The 14239-nt window shown below is 44.8% G+C and overlaps 1 protein-coding gene across 2 annotated transcripts in view; it reads right to left on the bottom strand.

Annotated features, from left to right (window-relative positions):
- Positions 1-14239, bottom strand: part of DLGAP1 (DLG associated protein 1) — a 978335-nt gene that overhangs the window by 636527 nt on the left and 327569 nt on the right. The window lies entirely within an intron of this gene.

The following is a 14239-nucleotide window of genomic DNA, read 5'->3' as shown; positions in this document are numbered from 1 at the left end:
ACACAGACTGTGTCCAACCTGAATAGCACGTCTTAATACACTGCCTGGCCCATAGGATCACTCAATCACCTTGACCCTTCCTAGTTCACCTCCCTGTTTTTCTAATACTACCCAGCTTTCTCATGCCAACCTACTCACACTGAACCTCAGTCTCAACTCTCTCGCTGCCGAACTCTCACCCACATCCTGCCTTTGGCCTGGACCACCCTCCCTCTTCATAGTCGACAGACTATCATTCTCTGCACCTTCAAAGCCTGATTTGAAAGCGCGTCTCTTCCAAGAGGTCTTCCCTGCCTAGACCTTCATTTCCTCTTCTCCCACTCCCTCTGTAACATTCTTATATTTGGATTTGCACCCTTTATTCACCCCACCCTCAGCCCTGCAGCACTTGTGTATGCATAATAATCTTGGTATTTGTTAAGCGCTTACTATGTGCAGAGCACTGTTCTAAGCGCTGCGGGAGATACAGGATAATTAGGTTGTCCCACGTGAGGCTCACAGTTAATCCCCATTTTACAGATGAGGTAACTGAAGCACAGTGATGTGAAGTGACTTGCCCACAGTCACACAGCTGACAGGCGGCAGAGCCGGGAGTCGAAACCATGACCTCTGACTCCGAAGCCCAGGCTCCTTCCACTGAGCCGTGCTGCTTCTCTTATGCATCCATAATGTATTTATCTACAATAATGCCCCTCCAGGCTGTAAACTCACTGTGGGCAGGTGGTGCATCTACTAACTCTATTATATTGTAGTCAGTCAGTAAATAGTATTTATTGAGCACTTACTGTGTGCAGAGTACTGTTCTAAGAGTACAGTAGAGAAGCAGCGTGGCTCAGTGGAAAGAGCCTGGGCTTTGGAGTCAGAGCTCATGAGTTCGAATCCCAGCTCTGCCTCCTGTCAGCTGTGTGACTATGGGCAAGTCACTTAACTTCTCTGTGCCTCAGTTACCTCATCTGTAAAATGAGCATGAAGACTGTGAGCCCCACGTGGGACAACCTGATTCCCCTGTGTCTACCCCAGCGCTTAGAACAGTGCTCTGCACATAGTAAGCGCTTAACAAATACCAACATTATTATTACTATTATTATTGTTACTAAGCCCTTGGGAGAGTACAGTACAACAATAAACAGACATATTCCCTGCCCCCGGTGAGCTTACAGTCTACAGGGGGATACAGGTATTGAAATAGAGAAAAAAATTCCAGCGCTGTGGGAATGGGAAGGGCGATAAATAAAGGGAGCAAGACAAGGTGACGCAGAAGGGAGTGGGAGAAGAGGACAGGAGGGTTTAGTCAGGGAAGGCCTCTTGGAGGAGATGGGCCTTCGACAAGGCTTTTGAAGAGGGGGAGAATAATTATCTGTCGGATATACGGAGGAACGGCATTCCAGGCCAGGGGCAGGCTGTGGGAGAGACGTCAGTGGTGAGATAGACGAGACTGAGGTACAGTAAGAAGGTGAACATTAGAGGAACAAAGTGTGCAGATTAGGTTATAGTAGGAGAGTAGCAAGGTGAGGTAGGAGGGGGCGAGGTGATTGAACGATTGTGCTCTGCGTACAGTAAGTGCTCAATAAATATGAATGATTTCTCGACTGATCGACAGTGAGCTCTTAACAGATGTCTTATAAAAACAAAAAAACTTGCCTCTCCCTATGCGACTGAAAAGGCCAAAGCAGGAATACAATCCCAGCCACACCGTGCAGGCCAAAAATCTGTCCACTGGTGCTTTGTCCTGCTTAATAATTTCAGCACCTGGGGCTGTTTTCTCTCTCACTTGGTTGTCTGGGATTTCTTACAAAGCTTTTGCTTGAAAAGAGCTAATCCCTTCCTGCCAGAGGTGCTCCGTGCTGGGCCATCCTCAGCAACTCACCCCCGGTTTTCATCTGGAACATAGCATTATTGTCTGCTCCTTCATTTAACCGGGTCCTCAGCTACCAGAGATCCCACATCACATACAGTCATGGGTGACTCAAGAGAGGCCTGCCTCTGACTGCTGGGAGAATCGGATTCCCACTCGATTCCTTTAAAGCAGTCCATCTCCTTACCGCCTCCTACTTCACCTCCCTACTCTCCTACTCCAACCCAGCCCATACGCTTCACTCTTCTAACGTTAATCTTCTCACTGGAGCTCCATCTCATCTAGCTCACCGTTGACTTCTCACTCACGTCCTGTCTCTGGTCTGGAATGCCCTTCTTCGTCCTATAGGACAGACAGTGACTCTTCCAACCCCCACCTCCCCGCCGCCTTTCAGAGCCTTATTAAAGGCACATCTCCTTCGAGAGGTCTTCCCCGACTAAGCCCTCCTTTCCTCTTCTTAGACTTCCTTCTGCATCTCCCTGACTTGCTCCTTTTATTCATCTCCCCTCGCAGTCCAGCAACACTTTTGTCCATATCTGTATCATTTATTTTAATGTCTGTCTCCCCGTTTAGGCTGTAAGGTCGTTGTGAGCGGGGAATGTGTCCATTTTTTGTGGTCTGGTACTCCCCCAAGTGCTTCATACATTCATTCAATCGTATTTATTGAGCGCTTACTGTATGCAGAGCACTGCACTAAGCTCTTGGACAGTACAATTCGGCAACAAATAGAGACAATCCCTCTCCAATAACGGACTTACAGTCTAGAAGGGGGGACACAGACAACAAAACAAAACAAGTAGACAGGCATCAATAGAAGGCATCAATAGTAACAATATAAATTCATAGAATTATAGGTGAATGCACATCATTAATAAAATGAATAGAATAGTAAATATGTACATACATACACAAGTGGGGTGGGGAGAGGGGTAGAGTAGAGGGAGGGAGTCGGGGTGATGGGGAGAGGAGGAGGAGCAGAGGAAAAGGGGGGCTCAGTCTGGGAAGGCCTCCCGGAGGAGGTGAGCTCTGCAAACAGTAAGAACTCAATAAATATGATCGACTGACTTACTGACTGACTGACTAGTAGAAGCAGCGTGGCTGAGTGGAAAGAGCCTGGGCTTGGGAGTCAGAGGTCATGGGTTTGAATCCCGGCTCTGCCACTTGTCAGCTGTGTGACTGTGGGCAAGTCACTTCACTTCTCTGTGCCTCAGTTACCTCATCTGTAAAATGGGGATTAAGACTGGGAGCCTCATGTGGGACAACCTGATTACTCTGTATCCCCCAGCGCTTAGAACGGTGCTCTGCACATAGTAAGCGCTTAACAAATACCAACATTATTATTAGCTGAGAGCTGTCCTTGGTCAGCTGTTAGTGTACCACTTTTAGATTCCCCCATCCCATCTCCCCTCACATTTTTTTATGATTGCGGGCACTCGACTGCTTGCGGCTCTCCATGTCCAACTTTACTGCAAAGCAGTCCGGGGCAGATCTTCTCCTTCCTGTCTTATGCCGTCACGTCATCTCCAACCCATAGCGATGCCATGGACGCATCTCTCCCAGAACTCGCCACCTCCATCTGTAATGGTTCTGGTAGTCGATCCATAGAGGTTTCTTGGGAAAAATATGGAAGTGGTTTACCATTGCCTCCCCCACGCGGTAAATTTGAGTCTCCACCCTCGAGTCTCTCCCGTGCCGCTGCTGCCCAGCACAGGGGAGTTTTGACTTGTAGCTGATTGCCTGCCACTCGTTAGCCAATGCCCAAGCTAGGAATGGAAGGGACAGGCCTCTGCTTGACTCTCCCTCCCTAAATTGAGACTGGTAGAGTACTGGAAACTTTCCAGGAGTGACCCTGAGAGGGGGATTCTCCTTCTACTATGTGTGATTCCTTGAGGGCAGCTTGCTCACTTAATTACTCTTTAAACTGTAAGCTCCTCCTCTAGACTGTAAGTTCCTTACGGGCAGGGAGCATATGTACCAACTCTATTGCTCTGTACTCTCCCAACCATTTAGTGCCTGGTCGGAACAAATTCAATCTCTCCAGCTCCCTTCTTCGTTCCGATTTGCGGCCTCCCCACTTCCTCCATAACATTCATTTCGGCAACGCGTTCCGGAGAGAACACCGTTAAGGAATTTTTCAACCAATCAATCGCACTTATCGAGGGCTTAATCTGTGCAGAGCATTGGGTTCCTTGAAGGAGTAGTGCCCTTTTGAACTGCAACCTATTTATCTGTCCAAGTCCTCCAAGATGATTGTTTCGGCTTTGTAGTCCTCATCGCTTCATTCATTTTCTTAATGGTTTAAATTACATCGTAATCAGCCTATTCATTCATTCAATCGTATTTATTGAGAGCTTACTGGGTGCAGACACGGTACTAAGCACAATTCAGTAATAAAGAGAGACAAACCCTGCCCACACCAGGCCTAGTGACATGGCAGTGGAGGTGGGGAAGAGGGAGGTGGAGCATTTGCGAGTGGGGCTTCTAACCCTCCTAGACCCCTTCCATTTCTTCTCTGCCTCCCCCCCTTCGTGGCTCTTACCCTGAGGAGCTGGAGCGGCTGCAGGTGTACAGAAGCTGGGAGGTGGGGCTGGGGATGGAGAAGGATACTGATTTTGATTTTTCAGAAACATCCCCTCCAATCTCTTGGGGGTGACAGTCTCCGCATCTCTTGGCGGTGGCTTTAGTAAAGGTTCAGATCCTGTTGAGGGGAACCAATCAGGGAAAGTGGCTCAGGAATCAATCGGAGGATGCAGCTCATAACGGCATTGTAAAATGACCCTTTCAACTGGTGACAGAAGACCAGGTAATAATTATGTTGGTATTTGTTAAGCGCTTACTATGTGTCGAGCACTGTTCTAAGCGCTGGGGTAGACACAGGGGAATCAGGATGTCCCACGGGGGCTCACAGTCTTCATCCCCATTTTACAGATGAGGTAACTGAGGCACAGAGAAGTGAAGTGACTTGCCCACAGTCACACAGCTGACAAGTGGCCGAGCCGGGATTCGAACCCATGACCTCTGACTCCAAAGCCCGTGCTCTTTCCACTGAGCCACGCTGCTTCTCTGTAAGAGCCGAAAGAGTTGGCCATAATGCAATCAGACATAGCTTAGGCGATTCACACCCCTATTTTGTACGCAGGCATTGTACAAAACTCTTGGGAGCGTACAAACCTTGGTAGACATGAACTCATCCTTTTAGGAACAATCTAGTTAGGGATAGGAACACAGCAACAACAAAAATAAGACAGGTAAAGGGAAATAATAATTGCAAAGATGCTGGGGGGAGAGAGGGTGGGGTGAGCACCTAAGTGCCTGAGGAAGCAGCATAGCCTAGCGGATTCATGGGCCTGGGAGTCAGAAGGATCTGAGTTCTAAACCCGGCTCCTCCACTTGTCTGCTGGGTGACCTGGGGCAAGTCACTTCACTTCTCTGGGTCTCAGATACCTCATCTTTAAAATGGGGGTTAAGACTGTGAGCCCCATCTGGAACAGGCCCTGCATCCAACCCAATCACCTTGTATCTACTCCACCACTTAGTATAGTGTTTGGCATATAATCAGCCCTTAACAAATACCATAATTATCAGTATTGTTATCATGAATAAATGCCGAGTGGGTAAGGACTCAAGTGCGTAGCTGAGGCAATAGGGAAGGAAGAGTTTGGGTGGGAGGATGAGATTAATCAGGGAAGGGCATACTCACCCTTTATTTTCACACACCTGGCCGTCTGCTGCTGAGTCTCCTACCTGTGGTTGTTCCACATTGTTTGCTACTCTGCTTCAACTGCATTGTGATAAGCAGTGCCTTAATGTTTGGGACTTGACTGCGCCTGGGGTCTCATGCCTGACTAAGCCCTCATTTCCTCTTCTCCCACTTCTTTCTGAGTCACCCTTACTTTGGATTTGCTCCCGATTTTCACCCCTCCCTCACCCCCACTCATATGCATATCTGTAATTCATTTATTAAGATTAATGTCTATCTTCCCCCCTAGACCGTAAACTCATTGTGGGCCTGATATTGTACTCTCCCGAGTACTTGTTACAGTGCTCTGCACACAGTAAGGGCTCACTCAATAGGATTGACTGGTTGACCTATTATGCTTCCATTTGATGTAAGGCTTGTAGATAATTTCTTTAGTATCTGTCTCCTTCACTAGATTTTAAATTACTTGATGGCTGATAATAATAATAATAATAATAATAATAATGTTGGTATTTGTTAAGCTCTCAGTATGTGCAGAGCACTGTTCTAAGCGCTGGGGTAGACAGGGTAATCAGGTTGTCCCACATGAGGCTCACGGTTAATCCCCATTTTACAGATGAGGTCACTGAGGCACAGAGAAGTTAAGTGACTTGCCCACAGTCACACAGTTGACAAGCGGCAGAGCCGGGAGTCGAACCCATGACCTCTGACTCCCAAGCCCGGGCTCTTTCCACTGAGCCACGCTGCTGATACTGTGCCTTTCTCCACCATACTCTCCCAAGCACTTGGTACAGTGCTCTGTTCATAGTAAAAACTCCATAAATATCATTGATTGATTGATTGACATCCCACGATACCTCAAGCTCTACATGACCCAAACTGAGCTCATTTTCCTGCCCAAATCCTCTCCTCCTCCTGATTTTCCCATCACTGTTGACAACACCAGCATCTTCCTGTCTCACAAGCTGCAATCTTGGACTCATCCTTGACTCCTCTCTCTCTTTCAATCTATATATCCAATCTGTCCCCAAATCTCGTTCGTTCTTCCTCACATCTCCAGAACCTACCCCTTCTGAGATGAATAAAGTGTATCTCTTTCAATGACAGTGACGCTACATTCACCCTCCCAGATTGCTAGGGTTATCTAGTACGAGCACCAGTTAAGGACTAAGACAGAGAATCAACCCTAGATTGTACACTCCTTGTCATGAGAGAGCAAGAGAGCGTGTCTATCAAATCTACTGTATTATACTCTCTCAATCCCTCAGTACACAGCACACAACACGTACCACGGTGAGAATGAGAAGCAGCGTGGCTCAGTGGAAAAGGTACGCGCTTGGGAGTCAGAGGTCGTGGGTTCTAATCCCGGCCCCGCCAGTTTTCAGCTGTGTGACTTTGGGCAATTCACTTAACTTCTCTGTGCCTCACTCATCTGGAAAATGGGGATTAAAACTGCGAGCCCCACGGGGGATAACTTCATTACCTTGTAACTACCCCAGAGCTTAGAACAGTGTTTGGCACAGAGTAAGCACTTAACTAATGAAAATGTTGGCATTTCCCCCACATTATCATTATTATTATCATTATACCACTGGTTGATTAAATGGGGGGAAGATGGATGCAGGAAAGAACTAAGGACACAGAATTTTAGACACTCGGGTCTTAAATGAAGGACTTCATGTGAGAAATGCCAACCAACTGCTCCAGTGAATTCAAAGACTAGAAATGCCAACACTGTTAATAATGTAGCTCCAAAAGATTTCTTATATCTTAAACTACATCAATCAGTGAGAAAATGGAATTACCACCACAGAGCGTTGTTTTATAGAGCAAATGCCAGGCTATGGACCTGGATTATACAAATTGCTCTCGACAAAAATGTCACATAAGAAGCAATTGCTTTATTAATATTTTAAATTTAAGTTTGCTCTTATTTCTTATGAAGGTAGGAACATTAAACACTAGTATTTGATTCAGAAGCTTTTAATGCCTTCTATAATTTAACTTATTTTGTTTTATTTTAGCTGAATCTCTGCACACCATCTATGTAGAAATCAAGGCTTTGGGAATATTAGAAAACCAATAGTTAAAAAATGACCAACCTCTTTCACCTAGAAAAGTGATTTATGATTGCATGCGGGCAGCAATATTTTCCCAAAATGCAAAGGTTTCCATTGCCAAGATTTTAATGGGCCCCTGCAGTAACCTCAACTGAACAACCCTTGAATCGAAGTTACGAGACCTAGCAAAGAACATAAAAGTCTGTTTTACTCCATTTAAAACAACCTAGAGAAAAGAGAAGGCCACAGTGAGGAATTTCTCTGAGGAAATGATATATATCTTCCTAAATTCCTGAAGATGCATCTAGGATTGAACTGGGCCAGTTTCAAGCATTGCTTGAGCAGCTCTGAGTTTGGACGATCATATGTTTTCTGCCCTTTCATCCCAACCACTTCCAACCCAGCTCCATTCCATTCTACACACCGCAAAACCGAAATGTGGAATTTCTTGCTCCATTCCTTTTGGACTTGTTCCTCTCTCACCTAATGGAAAGAGCCACATATATGCCCATAAATCCAATCCGTCACCAAATCCTAACAGGTTCACCCTCATAACATCGCCAAGATCCGCCCTTTCCTCTCTATTCAAACCGCTGCTACGTTAGTGCAATCACTCATCTTATCCCGCCTGGATTACTGCATCAGCCTCCTTCCTGACCTCCCAACCTTCTGCCTCTCTCCATGTTAGGCCATACTTTCCTCTGCTGCTCAGATTATGTTTTTAGAGAAACGTCCAGGGCATGTCACCCCCCTACACAAAAATCTCCAGTGGTTGCCAGTCAACCTCCATATCAAACAAAAACTCTCATTACTGGCTTCAAAGCTGTCCATCGCCTTGCCCCCTCCTACCTCACCTCCCTTCTCTCCTTCTCCAGCCCAATCGGCACAATCCGCTCCTCTGCCATTAACCTTCTAACTGTGCCTTGTTCTTGCCTGTCCCACCGTTGATCCCTGGCCCATGTACTACCTTTTGCCTGGAACTCTCTCTCCTCAAATCTGCCAACGATCACTCTTCCTCCCTCAAAACCCTACTGAAGGCGCTCCTCTTCCAAGAGGGCTTCCCAGACTAAGCTACCTTTTCCTCAGCTCCCCCTCCCTTCCGCATCACTTCGACTTGCTCCCTTTGTTATTTCTCCCCCACCCCACAGCGCATATGTATATATGTACTTATCTATAATTCTATTCATTTATACTGATTCCTGTTTACTTGTTTTGATGTCTGTTTCCCCCCATGCCCCTCTAGACAAAGAAACAGCATGGCTTACTGGAAAGATCACGGGCTTGGGAGTCATAGGTCGTGGATTCTTGTCATTCATTCATTCATTCAATAGTATTTATTGAGCGCTTACTATGTGCAGAGCCCTGTACTAAGCGCTTGGAATGTACAAATCGGTAACAGATAGAGACAGTCCCTGCCCTTTGCCGGGCTTACACTCTAGTCCCGGCTCTGCCACTTAGCTCTGTGACTTTGGGCAAGACACTTAGCTTCTCTGGGCCTCAGTTACCTCATCTGGAAAATGAGGATTAAGACTATGAGCCCCACGTGAGACAACTAGATTACCTTGTAACTACTCCAGTGCTTAGTACAGTGCTTGGCACATAGTAAGCGTTTAACAAATACCATCATTATTATTATTATTATTCAGACTGTAGGCCTGTTGGGGGCAGGGCTTGTCTATCTTTATTGCTGAATTGTATTTTCCAAGAGCTTAGTACAGTGCTCTGCACACAGTAATAATAATAATGATATTCGTTAAACACTTACTCTGTGCCGAGCACTGTTCTAAGCACTGGGGTAGATACCAGGTAATAACGTTGCGCCACGTGGGTCTCACGATCTTAATCCCCATTTTACAGATGAGGTAACCTAGGCACAGAGAAGTTAAGCCACTTGCCCAAGGTCACAAAGCTGATAAGTGGCGGAGCTGGGATTAGAACCCAGGTCCTCTGAATCCCAAGCCCAGGCTCTTTCTACTAAGCCATGCTGCTGAATAAATGAACGAAGGTATCCACATGCAAAACAGAGGTCATGGTACACATGGAAGTTTAGAGGTGAAAAAACAAGCTTCACATATTGGAAGAGAGACTTTCACATGGGCTGTAAATTTGTCGCCACCCACCTGTACCTTCCCCATACAATCAATCAATCATATTTATTAGCTCCTACTGTGTGCAGATCCCTGAACTAAGCACTTGGGAAAGTACAATACAATAAAATTGGTAGACACGATCCCCGCTCTTAAAGAGATTTCAGTCTACACTGGGAACCGCTCATTAAAAATGAAATTATAGAGAGGGGAAATAGTAGAGTGTCAGGATATGTATCTAAGTTCTGTGGGGCTGGGTTGACCCAATGCGACCTGCAGTTTTTAACTGCCGTGGTCCCCAAGTGGGCCAGAAAAAATTTTGGCTCTCTCTATGGGTTTGTACACCAAACAAAGAGAGTCGGTTTCTAGATGCCTAAATAGCTGCCTTCTCTGCAAGGAAACAGTTTCCACTAAGAGAAGGATTTTGACATTTTACCAATAAAACTAAGCTCTGTAAAACTCAACCATACTAACTGGGATAAATTATTTTTCATCGAATAAAAAAGTCAGCATCAATTTTCTTTTAGCCTCAATTCAACTCAATCATTTATTAAGCTCTTACTTTGTGAAAAGCACTGCACTAAGCGCTTGGGAAAGTACAATGCAACAACAGAGTGACAATCCCTGTCCACAGTGAGCTCACGGTCCTGAAAACAAAAAGAATCATCTCAAATGGTTGGTTCCTCTGCTTTGGAAAAGCCATGAGTGATGTGCCCCCCACTCACTCAAAATCACAAATCTTTTAAAGAAGAAGGGGAAATTGGCCACAAAACTGGATCCAATGTCTCTGAAAGGCAAACTCAGTCAACTGCTTTTTCAGAATAAAGTCAAGTGTATGGTGAATGTATTCTGCCTCCCTCCTGATTGCTCTGAGAGCATAGTTTTCACAATGCTCCCAGATTACAGGTCAATCTTAGGGTTGGAGACTGACAGACTGTAAAGAATGTCTTTTTTTTTTTTTTACTTTGTCTCATTTGTTGCACCGTGTTCTCAACCTGGGTTCAACTATATGTTGTCCTTTTATTTTTTTTTTAGTTATTTGGTTGAAATGAACATTTTAATCTTTGTTTATGTGTCCACCTACTCCAGTTTAGCCTTAGACTGTGAGTTCCCTATGGGACACAAACTTGTGCAAATCATTCCCTGGGTATCTTTCCCTGGAATTTAGTACAATTATTTGCACACCAAAAATGCTCAATAAATACTACAGAGTGAATAAATGAAAATTACTTGTTTTTCGACATTAAAAGTAGAAATTGTATGGACACTTGTGACTGTATTTTCAATACATGAACTAATATTTTAGGGAAGTTTTACATTTGAGAAGCAGCCTAGTGGAAAGATCACGGTCATGGGAGTCAGAGGATCTGGGTTCTAATCCTGACTCTGCCACTTATTTGATGTGTGACCTTGGGCAAGTCACTTAGGTTCTGTGTCCCTCAGTTCCCTCATCTATAAAATGGGGATTAAGACTGAGCCCCACTTGGGACACTGATTGTATCCGACCTGATTAGCTTGTATCTATCCCAGTGCATATCACATTGCCTGGCACATAGTAAGAGCGTAACAAATAGCATTAAAATATTATGCTTAACATCCATCATTTTTATAACACTAGTGCAATTAGAACAATCTAGACCGACTCTAAGAAAGTGAATACCTAATTCCCACAAAATGTAGTAACTTTAACAATAGCACATCTCAAAAATCCTCAACCTACAACTCTCCTTCCAGTTGCATCAGAACAAGAAGAGATTATTTCTTTAAGTCATCTGCATTATCAGAATAATGGGAATCTTGCCCATGAATTTCAACAAACAAGAAGTCATTTTCTGAGAACATTTGCAAGTGAATAAAAAGTTACCCTGCTTTTTACAATGATAACAAAGGCCTTGCTGAGCTGGCTCTCTCTTACATTTGCCAAGAGTAGGACATTTTAATGCCACTCTTATAATACACTCAATGTCTGTCCGTCCATCTCCCCGCCCCCGTCAATTTCACAAGGAGAAGCTGGGTAAAGTATTTTCATTCATATATACATTTTAGAGCAAGGAGCTGGTGACAGTTCTAGTCATTTATTAGTTTCAAAGGTTATCACATCCAAAAGGGAACAGCTGAAATAAAATCTATGAGGGGAAAGAGACAGGCTTCTTGTTTGGTCTCAGAAACAGAAAGTAGGTCTTGTAAGGTCAAAGTCATGAGAGGTCTGACTACTCAGTCAATGAGGCTAGCGAAGTCAAGAGCTATTTTCTCAAGTCTAAATAAGTGTCTTTTCCAAATCAATCAATCAATCATAGCTACATTTTCATTTACATTTGAGAAACAGCACGGCCTAGGGAAAAGAGGGTGGGCCTGGGAGTCAGAGAATCTGGGTTCTAATCCTGGCTCTGCCACTTACCTCGAGCAAGTCACTTAGCTTCTTTGTGACTCAGTTACCACATCTGTCAAATGGGGATTAGGAATTTAATCACTAAGCACTTGGGAGACTACAATGCATGAAATAATGGAGTTGTTGGTAGACAAATTCCCTGCCCACAAGGGACTTACAGTCTACAGTCGGAAGCACACCTAAATATATGATTTAACTCATATATCTTCACACCATCCCTGGCAGGATAAGAGGTACTCATTTTATAGATGTCAAAGTTGAGGTAAAAAAAGGGGAAATGACTTTCCCAAAGTGAGAGTCTGTGACAAGGTATCTGACTCGCCTAAAACTGTGGTATCTGTTAAGTGCTTACTTTGTTCCAAGCACTGTAGTAAGCCCTGGGTTGGAAACGAGCAAATCAGGTTGGACACAGTCCGTGTCCCAGGAGGATCTCACTGTCTTAATCCTCATTTTACAGCAGAAGTAACTGAAGCACAGAGAAGTTAAATGACTTGCCCAAGAACATAGATCAGACAAGTGGCAGAGCCGGGATGAAAAAAACCTTCTGACTCTCAGACCTGGGCTCAATCCACTTAGCCGCGTTGCTTCTTGCCTAGGTTACCACACTGGACCATGCTATTTCAACTAAGTGCTTTCTCTCTAAGCCATGCTATATTTACTATTATTATTTTCCCTAGTATCTCCTTAAACAAAAGGCCAACGCTCAGTCAATCGATCACAGTGGTGTTTACTGAGTGCTTACTTTGGGCAGAGCACTGTCCTGAGCACTTGGAAGAGTACACTGCAAAAGAGTTGGTAGATACGATCGCTGCCGACAAGAGGGGAAGACAGACATGGTAATAAATCACGGGGAAGAGAAACGGCAGGCTATAAAGACATGCTTATAAGTGCTTTGTTGCTGTTGGTGGGGTGAATATCAAATGCTTGAAGGGTACTGCGTAGACAAGCCAGAAAGGAAAGGGAGTAGGGGAAATGAGGCTTAGTCAGGGTAGGCCTCAGAGGAGATTTGATTTTAAGAGAGTTTTTAACGTAGGGAGAGTGAGGGTTGTTGGATGTAAAGTGGGAGGGAGTTCTAGGACAGAGGGAGGATGTGAGCAACAGGTTAGAGTCAGAAAGACAGGAGCAAAGGTCAGACAAGTTCAAAGATTTTCCCTCTCTATGCTCACAGCTAGCATACCTATGGAGTCACCTCTATCTTGTATATTGAAACTTCTTATCTCCTTATCATCTCTCCTTCCTCCATTTCGTTCCAGATACCCCAGCTAACGTCACTTTCCTTTCATGAGACCACTGACAGGGTAGCGGTAATTGTGTCAAGCGGAGTTTGCCCCATCACATAAAGACTTTTCTTTTTTTAATGGTATCGGTTGAGCGCTTACTGTGTGCCAGGCACTGTACTAAACGCTGAGGTAGATACAGGCTAATCAGGTTGGGCACAGTCCCTATCCCACAGGGGCTCACAGTCTCACTCTCCCTTTTATAGATGAGGTAACTGATTCACAGAGAAATTAAATGACTTGCCCAAGGTCACACAGCAGACAAGTGATACAGCCAGGATTAGGACCCAAGTCCTCTGACTCCCAAGACCGTGCTCTTTGCATTAGGCCATGCTGCTGACTGAATTCACAACCTCTCCTTGTGCAAAGAGCAGGTCTTCCAGAGAGTCTATATCTCCCCGTCTCTGAGAAATCCTTCTCTCAAAACCCCAGGTATAATAATAATAATTATGGCATTTGTTAAGCCCTTACTATGTGCAAAGCACTGTTCTAAGCACTGGCACAGTTCTAAGCGCTAAGGTATGCGTCCTTCTAATTCTTTTGGGGGGTCCAGGGTTTCTTTCCTCTCTAATCCACATATTCAGTTTGGGGTTATTCCTTGGATTGGGTAACTCGAACCTCAAGGTCGAGCATTTCTTCTGAATATAGAGTTTGTGTGTATGTGTGTGTGTGTGCCTGTGATCCTATGGATACACGTAAGTGTGCCGGGAAACATTAGGTATAACAAACTACGTTCCACACTATGAGTGGGTAAAGATTGTGCTGTTGTGTACAAGGAGAGAGCTGTTGTTATAGAACGTTCAGATATTCCGGTTGCATGATTCATCACGCAAGCAGGTTGGTAGTTTATGTAAATGAGGGCATGTCAGAG

Source organism: Ornithorhynchus anatinus, chromosome 5 (genome assembly GCF_004115215.2).
Source record: "Ornithorhynchus anatinus isolate Pmale09 chromosome 5, mOrnAna1.pri.v4, whole genome shotgun sequence".
Lineage (NCBI taxonomy): Eukaryota > Metazoa > Chordata > Mammalia > Monotremata > Ornithorhynchidae > Ornithorhynchus > Ornithorhynchus anatinus.
Note: the sequence above shows the minus strand (reverse complement) of the source record. Positions and strands in the feature narration are given on the sequence as shown.